At 37.6% G+C, this 10,207-nt stretch overlaps 1 non-coding gene across 1 annotated transcript; it reads right to left on the bottom strand.

Annotated features, from left to right (window-relative positions):
- Window positions 1–9,728: 9,728 nt before the first annotated feature.
- LOC113832802 lies at window positions 9,729–9,833 on the bottom strand. Its single transcript, XR_003480276.1, has one exon. It is a non-coding gene; the product is annotated as a U6 spliceosomal RNA (small nuclear RNA).
- Window positions 9,834–10,207: the final 374 nt, after the last annotated feature.

The raw sequence follows: 10,207 nt of genomic DNA, 5'->3' as shown, positions 1-10,207 counted from the left end.
TACCAGTAACTGTCCATGTGCCTGCATAGTTTTGTCTGCCCTCTGGGAGATTTCATCTGCCCCCAATAGAAAGGCATAGCTCAGTTTGCCATTAATTCCAAAGTGAGTCAATGTAGAAGGGACCTTGGCCTGACCTGCATTCTGAATTAAAACTACATCATCTGACCTGTAGACCTATGAAGGAGAAATATTTCACAATGCAAGTCTCTGACATATTGGAAATGTTTGTTTCACACCATTACTGAAGCAGAAATCTGACTTCTACATTAATCATGACACTATTGCTCTCCTAGGCGATGGCTGCTTTAGAAATAAACATGTAAAACTAATCTTCTCTGTAAGAGACAGGAGCACTGTGGATGAGTTCACAGAAACCTTTCCCTTGGGGATAAACAAACGGTTAACTTTAGAAAAACATTTCCTTCCATTGTGCCTGAACAGATATCCGGTTTGTTGCCATGCACAGGTATTACAGTAGCTAGGTTCAGATATGAGAAGTATAAAGCACTTATATAATTTCAGATACTTTTATACTGCTGAATGGACCAAAGTTTTTACTGTTTCTTGAGAAAATCAAACATGAACGTTGCATAAACACAACAGGTAACCCTCTCTTCCCCATCCAACTACTCCCATACCCCATCCTCTTCCCAAATTCATGACTTTTTCATCTTTAATTATTATTGTTACATATATGTGTATATACAATCTGAGTCCAGTTAGCATTGCTCCATTTATGTACTTGTGTCCAAGCTTTCCACTTGATATTGGACAACCTATGTGAGAATTCATCTCTATGGCAAATGATTTTTCCCCAGTCCTATTCTGGTTTTGGTTGTTTTGTCAACTTGACTCAAGCTAGGGATATTTGGGAAGAAGAATTACTTTATTTTTTTTAGTAATTGGAATGTATTACCTGATTATTAATATTTTTGCTTGTAATAATTATTTTTATTTTACAAAATTATAATTTCACATGTTAATTCCTTCTCCCTCTCCCCCCTCCTCTCATATCCCCTCCTGCCCCCTTCCCTCCTCCACTCCACTCCCCATAGAGGGTAGGGCCCTCCATGGAGGCTCCCCAAATTCTACAACATCATCCTGGGCCGGGCCTATGCCCTCCCTCATTTGTCCAGGCCAAGGGAGTATCCCTTAACGTGGGATGGGCTCTCAAAGTCCCTTCTTAAACCAGAGAAAAATACTGATCCACTACCAGAAGCCCCATAGGATGCCAAGACCTCCTTGTTGACATCTACTTTCAGGGGTCTGGATCAGTCCCGTGATGGCCTCCCAGACAGCAGACTGGGGGCCATGTGCTCCCCTTGTTCAGGTCAGCTGTTTTTGTGGGATTCACCAGCCTGGTCCCAACCCCCTTGTTCTTCATTTCTCCCTCTCTGCAACTAGGTTCCAGAGTTCAGTTCAGTGTATAGCTGTTGGTGTCTACCTCTGCTTCCATCACCCACTGGATGAGGGCTCTAGGATGGCATATAAAGTAGTTAACAGTCTCATTATAGGGGAAGGGTATTTAGGTTATCCTCTCCACCATTGCCTAGATTTTCAGTAGGTGTCATCCTTGTAGATCTCTGGAAAACTCCCTAGTGCAAGATCCCTCCTAGGACCTATAATTGTTCCCTCTGTCATGATATCTCTCATCCTGCTCTCCTCTAATCTTCCCCAAACTCAACACCCACAGCTAAACCTTTAACTGAACTGAAATCCAGATGCACAGAAGGAAGACTGATGAGCAAAGGGGTCCAAACCCCTTGAATGTGGTTGTCAGTGAATAGGCCTTGGAAATCTATGGGGCCTCTTATAGTGGATCAGTACTTATCCCAAGCATAGGAATGGACTTTGGGTGCCCATCCCACAAGGAGGGATACTCCCTGAGCCTAGACACAAGTGGTGGCCTAGGCACTATCCCAAAGCATGTGACAGACTTTGAAGACTTATGGAAGGCCTCACCCTTCCTGGGGAGCAGAAAGGGTATGGGATGGTTGTTAGTTGCAGGGGCAGGGGAGGAGGGGAGGGAGACGGGCCTGGGATTGACATGTAAAATATTGTCTTTCTAAGAAGAAAAGAAAACAAAAGAAGAGAAATTGGGAGAGACCCTTGAACATATTGGTACAGGAGACTGCTTCCTGAATATGAAACCAGTAGCACAGACATTGAGATCCACAATTAATAAATGGGTCCTCCTAAAACTGAGAAGTTTCTGTAAGGCAAAGGGCACAGTAAGACAAAATGACAGCACACAGAATGGGAAAAGATCTTCACCAACCCCACATCTGACAGAGGGCTGATTTCCAAAATATACAAGGAGCTCAAGAAGCTAGCCACCAAAACACCAATCAATGAAATTAAAAAGTAGGGCACAGAACTAAATAGAGAATTCTCAACAGAAGAATCTAAAATGGCTGAAAGACATTTAAGAAAGTGCTCAAAATCCTTAGCCATCAAAGAAATGCAACTCAAAACAACTCTGAGATACCATCTTACACCAGCCAGAATGGCTAAAATCAAAAACACCAATGACAATCTATGCTGGAGAGGATGTGGAGAAAATAGAACACTCCTCCATTGCTGGTGGGAGTGCAAACTTGTAAGACCACTTTGGAAATCAGTATGGTGGTTGCTCAGGAAAATGGGAATCAGTCAACCTCAAGATCCAGCCATTCCTCTCTTGGGCATATACTCAAATAATGCACGTTCATACAACAAGGACATATGTTCAACAATGTTCATAGCAGCATTGTACATAATACCCAGAACCTGGAAGCAACCTAGATGCCCCTCAACTGAAGAATGGATAGAGAAAATGTGGTACATTTCCACAGTGGTTTACTACTCAGCAGAAAAAAGCAATGGAATCTTGAAATTTGCAGGCAAATGGATGGAACTAGAAGAAACTATCTTGAATGAGGTAACCCAGTCACAAAAAGACAAACATGGCATGTACTCACTCATATATGAATTTTAGACATAGAACAAAGGATTACCATCCTACAATACTCTTTACCAAAGGAACTAGGAAACAAGAAGGAATCTAAGAGAAAAATGCATGGTCCCCAGTGAATGGGAAGGGCCACCATGATTTCCTAAGCTAATTCAGAGCATGAGGGTATGGGAGAGGGAGCTGGCAGAATGTGAGGAGGAGAAGAGGAGGGGAGAGGTGGAAATGGAGGAGCAGAAGAATCACTTTAATTGAGAAGATTCCTCCATCAGTGTACCTGAAAGCAAGACTGCATGACATTTCTTTATTTCCTTCTGTTCCTGTCTTCTGTTTCTGCCTTAGTTTCTGTCAATGCCTATAAACTAAATAATCCATTCACTCCCCAAGGTGATTTTGGTGTCTTATCATAGCAATAGAAGAAAACAAATATACACTTTCAGTGGAAATTGATCACCTATAGTCATCTAAAGGTATGACTATGTGCAATTTCTCCCATTTAAATCCCAACTGGAGTTGTTGCTATACCAGTCTTGTTCAGTCCCTATATTGTTAGTATTTTATGAGTGTACTTTCCCTGTCCCATCTAGCCGACAGATATTATGGCCCTCAACATCTTTACATCTTTCTCTCCACTCTTCCATGATTTTCTCTGCTACTTAGGTGTAAGGGTTGCATTCATTGGAGTTGAGCATCCATAGTCACTTATATTCACTGCATTCTGACCAGTTGCAGAACACTGTAGTAATCTCCACCATTAGTGAAAAGAAATTTCTTTGATTAGATGTGGGAAGCACACTTTTATTTTGCATAAGGATAAGTCTGGAAGGTCCTTAATTGAGCTACTTGAAACTGAAAGTTGTTGATTGATGCAATGATGAAATACTTTTATGCATATATTACCTAACCAATGAAATTTTATTTTAAAGCTATGAGGTCTTGATAAGGAACTGAAACACTAATAATTATTTTATGCTTTACAAACTATATTGCTTCTATTCCAAATATGTGAATAGGTAATCATAAAAGACCGAGAGCAAATGCTGTAACTATGTTCCGAATTTTATTAACTAAACAAAATAGTCATAGTTAGCCTATGGGCTATAACTTGATGACCCTGAACTACAGCATAACTTAAGATATCTGATAATAATATTTAGATAGATATTCTCTCTTGGGATTTGGCATAAGACACAGCTGGCATTGGGGATCCTATGGAGAAGAGAAAAGAATACACTGAAAGTCACTGAAAGAGTTGGCTAATCCACATGAACAACATGGAAAAGATCCCTATCTCATAATGCATGAGATTCTAGCACAATTTATCATCTTTTGCTGGGGATGCAATTCCACAGAACCATGCTACCTTTCCTCTTTCTCACAAATTGCCAAGGTAGTAGCAAAGCACCAGCCAAGGGTTCCTGTGCACACCTTCCAGTTTGCATAAGGAACTCCTATTCATCTTACTCCACATTAAAAACAACATAAAAATTCCAAGGCAGTACTGAGTACTCATCTCTAAAAATATTTTTGAACATACTGAGAATCATTATTCACCATATTAAATAAAGCTTTCTTTATGAAGGAATAACAGATCAAAATATGACAACATTATGTTTTGTAAAATTTGAAAAGTCATGAAAAACATAAGAAATCACAAAGGAGATTGGCAATTTTTTCAACTACATTAATAATAAAATATACAAATTAAGATGAGACTGAGATACACTTCTATATTTGATAAACTGTTAGAATTTTAAAAGACCCAAAATGTAAATATTTGAATTTGATTAAAGAAAAGAAAATACTAGTTGGAATTCCTAAACCTTTTATGGAAGGTATAAGTTGATACAATAATATTAGAACTCTTCATGACCAGACACTCTATTACAAACAATTACCAGTGCTATATTTATTCCCTATGAAGTAGAAATTGTATTTTTACATCTGAAATGGAAAACCTACACCTAGAAGACCAAATAAAGTGTGGTTCAATTTCTGCATTGAGTAAAAGTAACTAAAACTCATAGGGTTTTTTGTAGTAATATATATATATATATATATATATATATATATATGTGTGTGTGTGTGTGTGTGTGTGTGTGTGTGTGTGTTTCAGTAACATACAAGATTACAACATAAAATTCAAGACACTTATTATATTTTCTGTGAGCAAAGGACTGAACATATAAGCAACCACAATAGTTCTATTTCTTTCAACATTATTTTTTCATATTCTTTAAAATGTGTTCAGATACATAAAAGTAAATGTTTGTGTATATATAAAACTTTCCTATTATCTTTTGTGACTAATATCTAATACAAATAATGATGAAAAAATAAAAAAACAAGAAACCCAAATTAAGTATTGGGAATGTTTGGAGAATTATAGATTCATAGGTTTTGAAAGAATATCTGTTTGTAAGATAGTTAAAATTTAACTTTTCTTATTTCCCAATTCTAACAGGTCACTTTAAAACATTTTAAATCAATAGGTTGGACATTAAGCAATATCTTGTCCCTTTTAAATATATGTGAATATCTTGAAAACTTAAAAGCTAGCAAATAAATATCTGGGAAACCAAAATGAAAGACAGTTTGAATTTTACCAGATAACACTCAAAATTTCCAAATCCCTTCATTCACTTTCTCTATTGCCCAGTTTAAACTTAATCATCTCCTGCCAGCATGATATTTATTAACAAAATATTTTCTCTCCATTTAAAGCCAAACAAAGAGGGGAAGCAAGCTGTGACCAAGAGCAAAGCCAAAGTTTAAAATAGTTCAGATTTAATTCAAGACAATCCCCTATGATGGCAGATGAATAATTTTGTGTGCTAGACCATCCTAGATACATTTTTTGACCAAGTTGAGTTCTAGGCAGTTATTCAGCCTGAAAACACTATTATTATCATAGGCATTGCTCTTCTTCAATGCCAGGTAGCACTGAGCATTCACAACTTACTCCTTTCTTCTTTTATTTTCAGATCACAATAGAAAGAATCATTTAGAAAATTGAAAGAAAATCTCCCTTGCCCTCAACCATCAATTAAGCTATATTCAAACCAAATCATTGACTTTCTTTATCTAGAGTTTTGTCTTAAAGAGGAAACATTTAATTTGAATTTTTTCCTCATTCACTTATCATTCCTAGGGCTTCTTGACATTGACATAGTGGCAACATTTGTTCTCTGTTTTGTTTAGTTTGCTTTGCTGTCAACCAATCCTCTCTTTTCTCATTAGGTTTGTCACTTTTGTTGTTTTGTAATGACATTTGCAAGAAACTGCTATGTCACAGGGCTCCTCAAATACTCTAGGGTGACTTTTCATATGTGTTTGCTCAGAAGCTCTGCTTTAGTGTTCTTTGTTCAGCCTTAATTTAAGAGACACCAGAGGAGAATAGACATGTTGGTGCATTCTGCTGCTTGAGTATATAATACTGTTAACCACCAAGAGTTGGGGGAGGCATATTTTAGCCATAAAAGTCTGAAATTCAGAGTTCTAGCAGAAATCGAATGTCTGAACATCAACTAGAGTCATGTGTCTATTTAAAGCTTACCTGTACCCCATATGGTTTTCTGGGAAAAGAAATGTTATCTAACAGCCTTACCTATTCCTATTTGACCCTGATGCATAGTTACAGCAAGGACTGGCAGAATTCTGAAATTCCTTTTAGCGTTTGATTATACACCATCTCCCTTTCCAATGGGGCTCATACAGAGAGTCCTCACAGATTGTAATTGCCATCTTCACTATAATTGTAACGGAAACTATACTGAGCAACATTATCATCATCTAACCTTTATTGAATGCATGATTCACGAAAGTGGCAGGAATTGTGCTACAGAAATCGCATGTACTAAAATGATCTGATACTTCTGTGTTTCTCTTTCCCACATTTCTTCTCATCCATGATACCTTCCTTTCTTTTCCTCTTCTCTCCAGTCTTCCTACAATTAAACCTAGGCTAGATTTGATTCAGATACCCCAAAGGCAATGCAGGTCCGTTTTTATTATTCCCATCTGTGTATCTTTAGCTTTTTAAAAATCTAACAATGGGAAGTGTTTAATTTTATGACATTGATAAGATTGTTACTAAATTTTAAGACCAATTTAGAAAGAAATATCTGTGGAAAAGGTGAAAGATGACCTGAGTAAAAAATATAAAAGAGACAACTATTGCTGTTCTTATTTCCACTTTTAAAAAATATATTAATTTTCTAATATTCCTACATCTCTCTTATCTATCAAAATTGTATCAGGCAATTTATGCCAGAATCACTCCTCCCTCCCTAAAATAACAATTGGCTTATATTGGAAAGGGAATTCTATAAAATGAAATCTGACCCAGTTAAAACCTGTATATGCTTGGTGGTACAGCTTAGAGCAGATAGTTAATCAAAGACTACCTCTTTGTTTAAACTGCCATACTAGCATGTGACCTGCATCTTTGAGGACATTTCAAAGTTCAGATTAAATGCTAGAGCCTCAGTTTTTATATTTTCACAGTAGAACAAAAAGTTGAAAGATGAGAGCTATGTAATTGTTTCACTAACCTTGTTTGAATGTGTCATCCTCAGAATTTAACCTGACAAATTTAGTTCTCATTGCTATGCATTTTCTCTTACCTAAGGAAAAAAATTATACCAAAGGAAAAAAAGCAGATTATAAAGGGTTTTTAAAAATGCTCTCCTCTGATAATGAGATTGATGACTGTCTTATATGCCATCCTAAAGCTGGTGAAAGTAGAAGCAGACACCCACAACTAATCACTGAACTGAATTGGAATTCAGTTGCAGAGAAGGATGAGTGAAAAGCAAACTGGAACAGACCAGGCTGGTAAAACCCACAGAAACAGCTGACCTGAAGATCGGGGAACTCTTGCTCCCCAGACTGATAGATGGAATACCAGCATGGGACTGATCCAGACCCCAGGAACATGGGTTTCTGTGAGGAAACCTCGGAATTCTACGGGACCTCCTGTAGTAGTTCAGTACTTATCCCTAGCATAGGTGTGGACTTTGGCAGCCAATTCCACATAGAGGAATACTCCCTGAGCCAAGACACAGGGGGCTGGGCCCAGGCCCTATCCCAAAGGATACAATAGACTCTGATGACACCCTATGGAAGACCTCACCATCCAGGGAGAGCAAAAAGGATATGTAATAGTTTTAGTTGGTGGGGTGGTAGGGGAGGATGGCAAGGTGAAGGGAACTGGGATTGTCATGTAAAACAATCCTGTTTGTAATTCAAATAAAAAAGTTGATAAAATAGGTATTCTTAGAGTCTGGGTGCTGCTCTGGACCCAACTCCCACCATCACCCCTTCATCTGGTCTTCCGAGGCCTGCTCCTCCACAAGAGTTGACCAACCCAGGCAGGAAGGCCCAGCCTGAGTCTAGCCACACCCCACCCTTGGACCCCCTCTGCCCTCCACCTTCTGCTTGAGTGAGGAGAATACCAGGAAATGCCAGGCCATCCAGTGTTGTAGACACTGAGGTCTTGGCCAACATATAACACCAGGAGACTAGAGGAGATGGAAAGACCCCACCTGTACCCACTGGAAAGGGGATAGGAAGAAGACCATATAAGAACATACTCAACCATAAGACTAATATAACACCAGAATCTAGGAACTCCACATGAGCAAGATCTGAAAAGCCCAACCAGAAGAAGAAAAAGAGACAGTTCTTAAAAACTATCTTATGAAGATGATGGAGACCCTTAAAGAAGAAATGAGAAAATCTCTTAAAGAAATATTAGAAAAAAACAAACAAAAAAAACATTAAATGGAGGAAAAGACAAACCAAAAAATTCAAGAAATAAACATATCTCTTAAAGAGTCTAAAGAAAGCCAAGAAAAAACAACCAAACAAGTGAAGGAAACAATTCAAACAGTTTAAGATTGGAAAGCCGAAATAGAAACAATAAAGAAAACACAGAATGAAGGGATGCTGGAAATAGAAAAGCTGGGTGAATGATCAGGAACTACATATTTAAGTATAACCAACAGAATAAAAGAAATGGAAGAGAGACTCTCAGGTGTTGAAGACTCACTAGAAGATATACATTCATCAACCAAAGAAAATCTCAAGTTCCACAAATCCCTAACATAAAATATCCAGGAAATACTGGACACCTTGAAAAAAACAAACCTAAGAATAACAGGTATAGAAGGAGGTGAAGAAATACAGCTCAAATTTACAGAAAATATATTCATCAAAATCAAAGAAGAAAACTTCTCCAACCTAAAGAAGGATATGCCTATGAAAGTACAAGAAGCTTACCAAACACCAAATAGACTGGACCACAAAAAGAAGTCCCCTCACCACATAATAATCAAAACAGCAACAACACATACAGAATAAAAAAAGAATATTAAGAGCAGAAAAGGAAAAAGGCAAAGTAACATATAAAGGCAGACCTATCTGAATTACACCAAACTTCTCAGTGGAAACTCTGACAGCCAGAGAAGGTCCTGGATAGATATTCTATAAACACTAAGGGACATGGATACCAGCCCAGACTACTGTATCCAGCAAAGATTTCAATCACTGTAGAAGGAGAAAACAAGATATTCCATGACAAAAACCAGATTTAAACAATACGTATCCACAAACCCAGCCCTACAGAAAGTTCTGGAAGGAAAACTCCAACCCAATGAAGATAACTACACTCACAAAAACATAGGCAATAGATAATCCCACTTTACCAAACACCAAAAGAAAAAAGTTGGGAAATCCACACATAATAACACCAACAACAACAAATCTTTTTTTTTTTTTTAATATGGAACCCTTCACGAATTTGTGTGTCATCCTTGCGCAGGGGCCACGCTAATCTTCTCTGTATCGTTCCAATTTTATTATGTGTGCTGCCGAAGCGACAACAATGAATGGTCATTAATACCCCTAATGTCAATTGTCTTAACTTGCCTATAAAAAGATACAGGCTAACAGAATGGATATGAAGACAGAATCCAATTTTCTGATGCATAAAAGAAATACATCTCAATGTCAAAGACAGACTTTACCTCAGAATAAAGTGTTGGGAAAAGATTTTTCAATCAAATTAACCCAAGAAACAAGTTGGTGTAGCAATCCTAATATCTAACAAATTACAGTTCAAACTAAAATCATTCAAAAGAGATGAAGAAGGTCATTTCATATTCATCACAGGAAAAGTCCATCAAGATGAAGTCTCCATTCTGAACATTTATGCCCCAAATACAAAAGCACCCACATTTGTAAAAGAAACAGTAC

The sequence above is a fragment of the Cricetulus griseus genome (assembly GCF_003668045.3).
Source record: "Cricetulus griseus strain 17A/GY chromosome 1 unlocalized genomic scaffold, alternate assembly CriGri-PICRH-1.0 chr1_1, whole genome shotgun sequence".
NCBI lineage: Eukaryota > Metazoa > Chordata > Mammalia > Rodentia > Cricetidae > Cricetulus > Cricetulus griseus.
The sequence above is the reverse complement of the archived record's forward strand: the minus strand, read 5'-3'. Positions and strand labels throughout refer to the sequence as shown.